The sequence below is a fragment of the Artemia franciscana genome, chromosome 4 (genome assembly GCF_032884065.1).
Source record: "Artemia franciscana chromosome 4, ASM3288406v1, whole genome shotgun sequence".
Lineage (NCBI taxonomy): Eukaryota > Metazoa > Arthropoda > Branchiopoda > Anostraca > Artemiidae > Artemia > Artemia franciscana.
In genome coordinates, this window is record NC_088866.1 from 43,256,362 (window position 1) to 43,268,597 (window position 12,236).

A 12,236-nucleotide genomic window follows, 5' to 3' on the forward strand; every position below is an offset into this window, starting at 1 on the left:
ATTCTTGTTTTCCGAAAATGGCTAATGTATGAGTTATGTTGAGTTTTGAGTGCGTTGAGTTATCTATCTTCCAGTTAACTGGAAAAATTTGTTTGCACTGGCTCGAAGACATCAAGGTTTCAATGTGTCAAATTTATTGTAGATAACGTGTTATAGGTTGATTTGCTTGTGCTGTGACGATTTATAAATACCTGAACTGAATCTCCTATGTCAAGTCGACTGGAATGGGGCCGTTGTGTGCTAAGTTCACTGAGTTGTCCTGAGTCTATGTTGAGTTGATTGTGCTGAGTTGCCTGTTTTTACTTGAGTTGGATGAAGAGTTGGGTTGACTTTGATGACTGATATAAGTTTTATTCATATTTTGGGTTGATTGGTTGAGCTGTCCGTGTTAAGTTTTGATGAAGCAAAACGTGGAAACATTTTTGCATATTTGAGTTTCTGAAGAAAAATGCAAATATTTCTGTAGAGACCTCCATTCTGCCGCTCCAGATTATACTAATAGCGAGATTTAGCTAGTGTTAATTCGATCTAATCACAATTTCTTATAAAATGTTTCAACCAGTCAGAAAATTTCATGAAAAATCTGATTGGCTCAAGTTAGGGCTGACTAAATCTGGGCATTCGTAATTTCTCGTTGTGAATGGGCCTTAAGCAAATTCTGAACGCATGGATACAAAAGTGGTGAAAATTGGATCATTCGATTCTTTTACTCAGAGATATGATATAACACAAAGCACAAAACACATACTTACCGCATTTTAGTTTAGCACAAACTAGGCAGTAGACTGCCTTCCAAATAAACTTGACGAACTGAAACACTTAGCTTAAAAATGGCTAATTTAAAATTCTAGATAAAAATGGCAGAGGAATATAATGCTCTGCCATTTATGGCATGTTGTTGGATATTTGACAAACATTGAAGATTGCGAAACTTCCAAATGCCCTCTTTTGTACGAAAGAGGAAATAAAATGTATTAGATACATTTAGAAACAAAATTACTCTAGTTTGTTTCAGTAAGGTTGTTTTCTTTTTATCTGTTTTATATTGTATTTCTCTGACGTTACTGGGTTATGTTAGAAATTATTAAAGCACGTGTTTAAACAGCATTTTGATCTTGTTTCAGAAAAACGCCCAAAATTGAGATGAGGCAGAACATCCATTTCTGAAGTGGACAATATCATCTCAAGAAAACGTTGTATCTCTAATTAGGTGTATTTTAGAGAATATTTACATGCCATAAAGCCTTTCGTTGAACCAGATGTATGAATTGTGTTTATTGCTAATGCTACTACTACTACTACTACTACTACTGCTACTACTATTATTGCTAATGCTACTACTACTACTACTACTAAGGCTAAGGGTATTATGGTGAAATTCTCAGGAAATTTCGATCGGGATGTTAAATTCAATCAAAACACGCTATAGGTATGCAGACCGTAGTGTAAAAAAGGTAGAACCATGTAGGAAGAATGAAGAAATCTGTCCCCATAGACGAGTCTTAGCTCTTAAGAGTCGTTATTAAACCATACTTTGTTGAACTAAATCGAAAGACGCTATGTTGATGCGGGTTATCAAAACGGTATTTCAGCTATATCCTAAGGACAGATTATAGCATCAAGTTGAAACTTTTAGTATAAGTTGAACCAACCAAAAAGTGCTATATGCATGCTACTAGTACTACTTCTGCTGCTACTACTATTATTGCTAATGCTACTACTACTACTACTACTAAGGCTAAGGGTATTATGGTGACATTCTCAGGAAATTTCGATCGGGATGTTAAATTCAATCAAAACACGCTATAGGTATGCAGACAGTCAAAATGGCGTAAAATTGATGTCTCAGGGACAGGTTGAAGTATTAAGTTAAAACCTTCAGGGCATGTTGAGGGGGATGTTGAACTAATGAAAAAGCACTATGTGTATACTACTATTGCTGATACCATTAACACTACAATTACTAAGGCAAAGGTTACTAAGTTGAACCTTTCAGGGATCGTCTAGAGGGATGTTGAAGTGAATAAAAACTCATAAATAATAAAGGCATATCATGAATATGGCTTATGGTATCAAGTTTAAACTTTGAAAGTGTGTTTGGGGGGATGCTGAATTAACCAAAAGACACTATGTACATGTTACTATTGCTGCTACACTATTCTTCAGGGGATGTTGAGATAGATGTTGAAGACTAGGGGTATGAGGTGAAACTTTTCGTGAATGTCTGGGAGACTATAGGAGCAATAAGAATGATTTCTTGTGATTGTGACTACTTGCTGCTGCGACTCCGAGTACTTGAGCCTGCGACTCCAACTACTTGTAACTGCGACTGAGACTGCTTGGAACTGCGATTTTGATTGCATGCGGCTGCGACTGCAACAACTACTTGCGTCTGCAGCTACTTATGACTCTGATTCAAACTATTTGCAACTGTGATTGCAAATACTTGACACATTGACTGTGAATACTTGAAAGGGTGACTTCTTTTGATTGGTACTGTTACTATTTAGAACGACGACGGCGACTATATGGAACTTTGACTATTTGTAAGTGTAACTGTGACTACTTACGAATTCTGCTACTAACACTTACTACTATTACTACTGCTGCTAATAAAACCACTACTACTACTACTACTACTAATACTACCACTACTACTAATAGCGATGTTGTTGCTACAACTGCTTTCTGTTTAGCCCTAGACGGTTGGCCGCAAAGGGCCAACCGTCTATAGAACTACTATAGAACTAATTCAAAATAGTTCAAATGCTCCCAGGTTGTCGAATGAACACATATGCAATATCTCAAGAAAGAAATATGGTATCAATTTGAAACTTTCAGGGAAGTTCTTGATGAATGTAAAACCAGATCAATACAATATGTGAATCCAGATTGTCAAATAGGTGTCTCTGCGAAATAAAAAACAAAACAACTCAAGGATGTCAATGAAAAAGGAATAGAAATTAATTTTAAAACACTTTTTCCCCAAAAGAAGCTATTCAAAGAAAAGTAAAGAGCTATATTAAGCTAAAGATGAGCAGAAATAAAGTCAACTAATTTTTGAAACTACCATAAATCACTATCAATAAATAATTGACATCCAAAGCGAACAGAAATGGCAATAAATAAACAAGCCAAACTCAAAACGAGCATAAACTGTCATAAAGAGGAGTAGGGCTAAGCTAAGCTAACTTCCTTCTGCCTTCTAAAGACCTTAACGCAATTTGCACTGTAATGATTCCTGAAAATAATTCCTTTCAGTTTAAAATCTTTATTTCTTTAAAAAAGAGGATTGGTTAAAAAAAATCCCATGACGTTTCTAAGCGTTTGAACTTCGTTAATGGTGCCTTTAAAAGCAATTTAATCTCTTGAAAGTAAGTGTGAGTTGGATACTCTCTGCATAATTGCTCCCAACTATCCTAGTGCACAGTTGCATCAATTAGGAAGAAACTTGGGACATTTACCCCCTAGATTTCTGGGCCCCTCCATATAGATTTTGAAAAATATTTTTTCAGGTAGTGTTTTCGTGACAAATGTTTTTTAATCTTTACTAAAAAAAAATTGCCCCCCCCCCTCTATAAATTTCGAAAATGCATTTCACCTCTCCTACCCCTAAATTTTCGGGACTTAACGTCACTATTACTATATAAAACTATATTTAAGAATGAATACTTTCATTCCAACAGATTTTGGTTCGACAGAATTTAGTGAAAGAGGGAAGTGCGCATGATTTAACGCAGGCGACAGTATTATCGTAAATATAAACGTTAGTGAATTCTCAGTCTCTAAGTGGCAGCGTTGCTAGCGAGTAGCAGGATTGATACAAGACTCGAATGTTTATGCATAGTCCAGACGCATATATTCCTAAGAACTTTATATAAAGGACTTTCATCCTGGAATTTTTTCATGAAATCCTATAAGAATATTAGTAAAGCCTTAAAGCTTTCCTTAGAACCTTTCGCTCTAAAAGAAAAACAAAACTTATAGGTGCTCTTGAAAAATACTTGTTGAAAATCCTTTCGCACTTATATAGAAATCCTACGCATCTGTATATAGTATCGGTGTTTCTGAGCAAGGTGAACTTAATTACGAAAATTAGCTGCGGCTATCCAGGTTGAAACACATTTGCAAGCCCACTGTTGGTGTAGCTCGAAAGGTATTGAGCAATAATGTTATTTAAGACATTTGAAGTGTTCTTAGTGTGACTAATTGAATTTTTAGTATTCCTGTTAGTTTCCCGTCATAGTTGTAGCAATGAGTGCAGCCTTGTAAGGAGCGAACCACAGTCCACACTAAACGAAAACTAAGCACGGATTTTTCAGACGAAGTTTCTCGTGATAAGTATTTTTTTTTTTCGATTGCTGCTATACTGGTTATATGTTTATTATTATTATTCAAGTGAATAGTGATTTGTAAACACGAAAAAGAATCATTTAAGAGTTTTGGAAAAGACCATAGCACTCCGCGGTGGATACGGTGGATACACCCCTCTCGAAAAACAATAAAAACATATTTAGGCTATACATGGGTAGTGGTAACCTTCATCAGAAATGTCAAAAGCGATAATAATTCACCCCCACAGCACCAGGGACAATAGCCTTGTTTTAAATTGCCCATTTTTCACGCATAGTTTTAGTCTAAAAGACATCCATCTATAAGTTGATATGCGCCATAGAATACATTCTAAGACCACAGTGACAATTTCCATCGTATGACAAAAAAATAGATAATATGATTAAATAGCCTAGAAAACGAGGATAATATCAGCCAGCGGACAGAAAAGAAGCGAAAAGGACGAAAACAGATATTTCGGCAAGGACCTCCGGCAAGCCGTCTTAAGTGCTAGAAAAAACAAGAAAAAAATGATATAATTAACTAGCCGAAAAAACTAGGGTAATATCAGCCAGTGAACAGAAAAGAAGCGACAAGGACAAAAACAGATATTTCGACAAGGACCTCCACCCAGCCGTCTTAAGTGCTAGAAAAAACAAAAGAAAAAAATGATACAATTAACTAGCCGAAAAAACCAGGGTAATATCAGCCAGTGAACAGAAAAGAAGCGACAAGGACAAAAACAGATATTTCGACAAGGACCTCCACCCAGCCGTGTTAAGTGCTAGAAAAAAACAAGAAAAAAATGATACAATTAACTAGCCGAAAAAACTAGGGTAATATCAGCCAGTGAACAGAAAAGAAGCGACAAGGACAAAAACAGATATTTCGACAAGGACCTCCACCCAGCCGTCTTCAGTGCTAACAAAAATAATAATAATAATAATATAGGCTTGGCCTATAGGCTTGGTTTTGACTTGTTCGCCTGTGAGTCCAGGCAAATTTAGTCCCAGATTTACCATATAAGTCCATTGTCCGTCACGCATTAACCCAAAATCAATCCGATTCCTGCATCCCTTAGTTCTATTACTATCTACCTTAGTTCTAGTCTATGAATGACGCATGGACGGATGATAGATAGACTTATCTGTCAACAAAAGAAGTGACATCATTTTTATACAATCCTAATAAGGGCTTATGCCAGATTTGCCTCTCAGTTACTCGGACTATCTGTCTTGGCTTTTTCTGCAATTAGCCGTGGCTTGATGCCCACAATTACTTGATTTTAATTCACATTTTCTTTTTATTGTTGAAAAAAAATTTATTTGATTTTAATTCGAAAACGAGGGTATTATCAGCCAGTTGACAGAAAAGAAGCAAAAAGGACAAAAACAGATATTTCGGCAAAAAGGACAAAGCTGTCTTCAGTGATAAAAAAAAGAAATAATATAATTAACTAGCCGAGAAAACGAGAGTATTATCAGACAGTGGACAAAAACGAAGCGAAAAGGATAAAAACATATTTTTCGGCAAGGACCTCCGCCAAGCCGTCTTCAGCGCTAAATAAAAATCTTTTGAAGTAAACTTAAACAGAACAGAAGAAATACTAAATCTAACAAACTTTCGGCTTCTGTTCATTCCACAGGCTGATATTACCCTCATTTTCTCTGCTACTAAATTGTATTATTGATTTTTTTTTTCTTGTTTGTCGTAGGATATAATTTATCAAACAGTTCGTGGTAAGGAACTGTAAGTAAGCAGCGACCCGGCTCAATGTTAGCCGAAACTCTTAAAAACAGAATTTTGATATCAATAGGTACATCAAAAGAATTTATGTTGATCTTAAATATATAAGTTTCATCAAGTTTAGTTCGACCCATTAAAAGTTATGAGCCGGAGAAAATTTGCCTTGTTTTCGAAAAAAGCGGGAAACACCCTCTAAAAGTCATGAAATCTTAATAAAAATCACACACTCAGATTCAGTGTATCAGAGAACCTTACAGTAGAGGTTTCAAGCTCCTATCTGCAAAAATTTGGAATTTTGTATTTTTTTGCCAGAAGAAAGATCACGGATGCGTGTTTATTTGTTGTTTTTTCCCCAGGGGTGATTGTATCGACCCAGTGGTCCTAGAATTTTTCGAGAGGGCTCATTTGAACGGAAATGAAAAGTTCTAGTGCCCTTCTTAAGTGACAAAACCATTGGAGGGCAACTAGGCCCCCTCCCACACTCCATTTTTCCCAAAGTCACCAAATCAAAATTTTGAGATAGCTATTTTGTTCAGCACAGTCGAAACATCTAATAACTGTGTCTTTGAGGATGACTTAACCCCCCACAGTCACAGGGGGAAGGGCTGCAAGTTGTGAACTTTGCCCATTGTTTACATATAGTATTTGTTATTGGTAAGTATACAGAAATTTTCGGGGGGGGGGGTGTTTCTGGTGGAAGGGGCAGGGGGTTGAGTTACATGGGAGGATCTTTTCTTGGAAGAATTTTTCATGGGGGAAGATAATTTCTATGAAGGAGGCGCTGGATATCCCAGCATTATTTAAAACGATGAGAAATTAAATTTTAAAAAAGAGTTTTCAACTGAAAGTAAGGAGTATCATTCAAACTTAAAACGAACAGAAATTATTACGTATATGAGGGGGTTCGTCCCCTTGTCAATACCTCGTTGTTTACGCTAAAGTACTTTTAGTAATTTCAAAAGAGCTATTTATTCTAACTAAACGGCCTTAGTGATTCACGGGTTATTCTTAAACCATTGGAACACAATTTGAACTTTAGCGTAAACAGCAGGGTATTGAAGAGGAGGCAAACCCTTTCATATTACGTATATGAGGAAGTTTGATCCCTCGTCAATACCTCGCTCTTTACGCTAAAGTTCGAATTTTGTAAAATAACGGCCGAAATGAGCAATAATTTGCTTGTGTTATTTTCCTGCTATCCTATCATTCAATTTTACTTTAATTAGCTTCATAACTATAATTTTCATGTGATAATAAACCAAAAATATTGTATGTGTTCGTTTCGTGGTTGTTATTAAATAATATAAAAAAACAGTTTTTTCCAACTGAAAGTAAGGAATAACATTAAAACTTAAAACGAACACAAATTATTACGTATATCTTTTAAAGATAATTTCTTTCATTCATTTCAGTCATTTAAAGATTGTGTACTTGTGATTCTAATTTTTCATAAAAATGGTTTCGACCCCCTATGGCCGTTTTGTTTCTTTGCCTTACAAAATTAGTTCCGCAAATATCGAAAATTTCGTTACGTGGGAGAATCTTTCCATGGAGAAATTTCTCGTGAGTGAAGGGAATTTTCTATGGAGGGAGAGCTGGATTTTCCGATATTATTTATAAAAACGATCAGCAATTAAATAAAAAACCAGTTTTTTGCAACTGAAAGTACGGAGCAACATTAAAACTTAAAATGAACAGTTAAAGTTTTTATTGTTTTAAAAAGTACAGCTATATGAAAGAGTGAGACTTTAGCGTAAAGAGTGGGGCGTTGAGGAGGGGACAGCCCCTTTCATATACGGAGTAGTTTCTGTTCGTTTTAAGTTTTAATGTCGCTCCTTACAGTCAGTTAAAAAAAAAAAAATCACGGTGAAATAGCGAGGTAAATCAAAAGGTACTTGGCGTTCCTGGCTTATCAAAACAACATATCTACAGGTTCTCGGGGATGGCTTGGGATGCAGTTGAAACTCTCAGGTAACGTGGGAAGGAAGGAAGGTTCAGATTTTACCAAGAGCCGAGAGCTGCGCTCTTAGGGTCCTATGTCGTTGACGGTAGCTAACATAAGCTAGCATAGCTGATTACAGACTAATTGTCTTGGCTTCTTGGCAAACTTGCCCCAGGCTTCTTGTGTGACTCTCTGCGAGCTCACACGATTATGTTCAAAAGTTTTGGAAAGAAAAGTTTGACAGTTATTCAGAAACAAATATTCCAAATTGTATGTTCTATGATTTCTTTTTTTGGTGCCGCTAAAAAGAAAGCATTTTTTCCTGGTAGAAACCATAATTTTTATATTTGGCACCTTTTTAGCTAAGGGACAAAGTATTTTTGAATTAAGTAATATATTTCATTTATGCGTAAGTAATTGCCCTGACATTGGGCTGTGAACTTATGACTGTTTAGTGAAATTGTGGAACTGTGAACATGCTGAACTCTTTTTCTTTTTTTCTTTTTTTTTTTACTTTACTCAATACTACATTCTCTGAAAACATTTCTTGAGGTGATTCAGGAATAAATGAAGAGGTCGGCCAAACCTTTTCAAACAGAGGGTGTTATTCTATTTATTAAATTGTAAAGCGAAAAATAAAAAAAGAAATAACCAAAATAAGAATTCCAAAGAGATGTTTCGAGAGATAGAGCCTTTTAATTTTTCTTATTTGATGGCAAGAAGAGATACTTAAGGAGTTATTTTCAAAAGCTTCAAATTGAGCCAAAAAATTACTTTAGGGAAAAAATTAGGGTTTCTAATTTTGTTGTGAATTTCAAAATATTCAAGATTAAACAAAACCTTACATTATTAGGGTAACTAGCCTGCTTGAAAGTATGCGAGACCTACTTATTATACATACCTGCGCATAGGGAAGGAACGTCCGGAATAAGATTGCCCCAAAATTAGTCTGAAGGTCTCACTGTGTCAATCACCAACCCCTGAAAAAAGAAACAGATTAGAAGAAACTATGGAAATACCTTAAAATACGGAGGGTTTCTTCTGAAGGAAAAGAAAACATCCTGGAAGGGTCCCCTCCCTGTAAACCAGCCTTCCTCAAACTAGTTTAAAAGGGCGAAAAAATGCTAATGTGCTCAAACAGTCTAAAAACTTTTTACTTTGTATATAATTTGCGGTCGAAAGATTTGATGTTACATTTTCGCGAAAGATCATTGGCTTTCGTTGCTGAAAAGTATTTTCCCATGACAATCTGTAGATGAAATCGCAACAATCACAAGATATTTAGAATATAAATTAAAATACCATACGATGTAAAATGAAGAATTAGCGACAGTACTAGAAGGATTAAAAAATAATAAGGCCCCAGGTGCTGATAGTATGATTAATGAGTTCCTTAAATATGGTGGCTCTGAGGTTAGGAATAAGCTACTGAAGATTATGAACATGATTTTTGAAAAAGGGGAAGTACCCAATGATTTTAGGAAAACCTTAATTAAACCACTGTATAAGAAAGGTGACAAGAGTGAATGTCGGAATTATCGAGGCATTAGTCTGGTCTCTGTAGGTAGCAAATTACTGAGTAATATGATACTTTTTAGACTGAGACATGCGGTAGACAAAGTTTTAAGGGAAGAACAATGCGGTTTTAGAAAAGGTAGAGGATGTGTCGACCATGTTTTCACTCTTAGGTTAATAATTGAGAAGTCCCTTCGTTGTCAAACACCTTTGGTCCTTAGTTTTATCGATTATGAGCAAGCTTTCGATTCTGTTGATAGAACAGCGTTAACAAAGGTCTTATCGTTATATGGTATACCAGAAAAATACATTAAAGTGATTTGCGCTATGTACGAGAATAATACTGCTGCGGTTAAGGTAGGAAATGAGGTTAGCAACTGGTTTTGTATTAAATCAGGAGTTAAGCAGGGTTGTGTTCTATCCCCCTTTATATGGATCATTTTGATGGACTTCGTCTTAAGGAGCACAGGAAAGGCAATTGGAAACCATGGAATCAAATGGGGAGGAAGAACGCTCCTGGACTTAGATTATGCTGATGATTTAAGCATATTAGATGAAAGTGTGAGCAAAATGAATGAATTTTTAGAGGTTTTACGAGTTCAGGGTGCTAAAATAGGCTTGAAAATTAATGTTAAGAAGACTAAGTCACTAAGGTTAGGAATAAGTGAAGATGAACAGGTGACCTTAGGTAACGAAAAGATTGATCAGGTTGGGAGCTTCAGTTACCTTGGTAGTATTATTAGTAAAGATGGTGGGAGCAGTGAAGATGTTAAAAGTAGAATAGCTAAAGCTCAGGGTGTTTTTTCACAGTTAAAAAAAGTTTGGAAGAATAGAAAGATAAGCCTACAAACCAAGATTAGAATATTGGAAGCTACAGTGATGACAGTGGTCAAATATGGCTCTGAAGCATGGACACTCCGAAAAGCAGATGAAAATTTACTAGATGTTTTCCAGAGAAATTGCCTACGGATTGTTCTGGGTACCCGGCTGACTGACCGTATTTCAAACAGTAGGTTGTACGAAAAGTGTGGTTCAATCCCGCTTTCTGGGGCTATAATGAAAGAAAGGTTGAGATGGCTAGGCCACGTTCTACGGATGAAGGATGACAGATTACCGAAGATTGTCCTTTTTGGCCAACCGTCTGGGGCTACACGGAAAGCAGGTCGTCCTTGTCTGGGTTGGGAGGATGTCATAAATAAGGATTTAAAGGAAATGGGAACTTCCTGGGAGGGTGTAAAGAGGGAGGCTTTAAATAGATTAGGTTGGAGGAGGAGCGTGCGTAGCTGTGTTGGCCTCAGGCGGCTTGGTGCTGCAGTGAGTTATTAGTAGTAGTAGTAGTAGTAGTATGTAATTACGGGAATGAAAAAGTACTACATCTGGTGTAATTGTGCAAGTTAGATTAAATGTGATGCGATGACTTGCCTAGCGATCAGTGTTTCCATCAGCTCCTTTTTATAATCCATTAAAAATGCTAATGAAGAGCCGTTCTGGTGCTCTGAGGCAGTTGCTTGTTTCAACTGTGGGGGAACAACTGCTGTGGGGCAGTTCTTGGGGATTCAACATCATCTCTTTCATACATCCGTACCTCTAGGAGGGAAACAAAGCCTACGGAGCCCCATTGTGGCATGGGGCCACAATATGCACCCAAAAAGTGCCATTAGAATACAAATTAAAATACCATACGATGTAAAATGTTTTGAAATTGTACAGGTTCTTGTAGAATGACCACCCAAATGCAACCAGGCAAAACGTGGGCAAATTTTCCGTAAGCCACTTGTTGCTAGAGAAGTCTTACGGCCCAAGTACATGACCGTAAAACCACAGCAGCTTTTTCCGTCTTAATCGGTCAGAGTGACAAAATTAGAATTTCACGAAGTTTGTAACTTTTTTCTCTTTTGCCGGCTAGAAAGGTTCTCCAAACTTGGCTTTTGTGTAAGGGTTTTGTCCAATACCTTATAAAAAAAAAAGTACTAATGCCCTCATTACCAGAGACAAAAAAATCGCTGATCGGAAAGAATCAAAATTTGGGTATGACAAATCGGTGACGTTGAACCCAAAATTAGAAATTCTAGAAGATTTCTCAGGCGATTTGGGAGATATTACAAAGAAAGAGTAAATATGAAATTTTCAATAGAATTCCGATTTTTCCGTAGATTCCGCAACTGCGTTCTTCTGTTCATAGTCCGACAGACATCAAATTCCTTAGGCTACACATACAAAAAAAAAAAATCTGTAAGAACCAGCTAACGACGAAGCGAGTAGCGACTGGTTCACGGCATAGATACCAATACAGTTATGAAAACTCGATTTATTTTTGGGACACAGTGCACGGTAGCGATGATAGCGGCTGGAGACAGAAAACTGGCAGCACAGCTTAGATTATCAATATTGTTATCTAAGCTGTGTATGCAACAAAACAAAATTGCGTTACGGCCTGTTGTGTTGTAGTACCATCTACGCGTCGGAGCGCGGGCTTGGAGGAGGCGCAAAGTTCAGAGCTCTGTACCAAAAGCTTCTCATGGACAAGATTGGAGTTTCATACTATATATTGGTATCTAAGCTGTGGACTGGTTTTACTCTGGAGAGAGAGAAGAGAGAGAGAAAAAAAAAATCAGTTTTATCCCACTCCCATAACACGTGCTTGAAGTGCGCGCGGAGGAGGAAATTCAATAATGACAAAAATCACCAACGGATGAAATGG

The 12,236-nt window shown here is 36.7% G+C and overlaps 1 protein-coding gene and 1 long non-coding RNA gene across 3 annotated transcripts in view; one reads left to right on the plus strand and one right to left on the minus strand.

Annotated features, from left to right (window-relative positions):
• Positions 1 to 12,236, minus strand: part of LOC136026463 (uncharacterized) — a 100,064-nt gene that overhangs the window by 54,515 nt on the left and 33,313 nt on the right. For both annotated transcript variants that reach the window (XR_010617292.1, XR_010617293.1), the window contains exon 4: positions 8,922 to 9,000. This is a non-coding gene — a long non-coding RNA (uncharacterized LOC136026463). The remainder of the gene's footprint in view (positions 1 to 8,921; positions 9,001 to 12,236) is intronic.
• The window catches only part of LOC136026462 (SHC-transforming protein 3-like), a 149,291-nt gene that overhangs the window by 48,431 nt on the left and 88,624 nt on the right, over positions 1 to 12,236 (plus strand). The window lies entirely within an intron of this gene.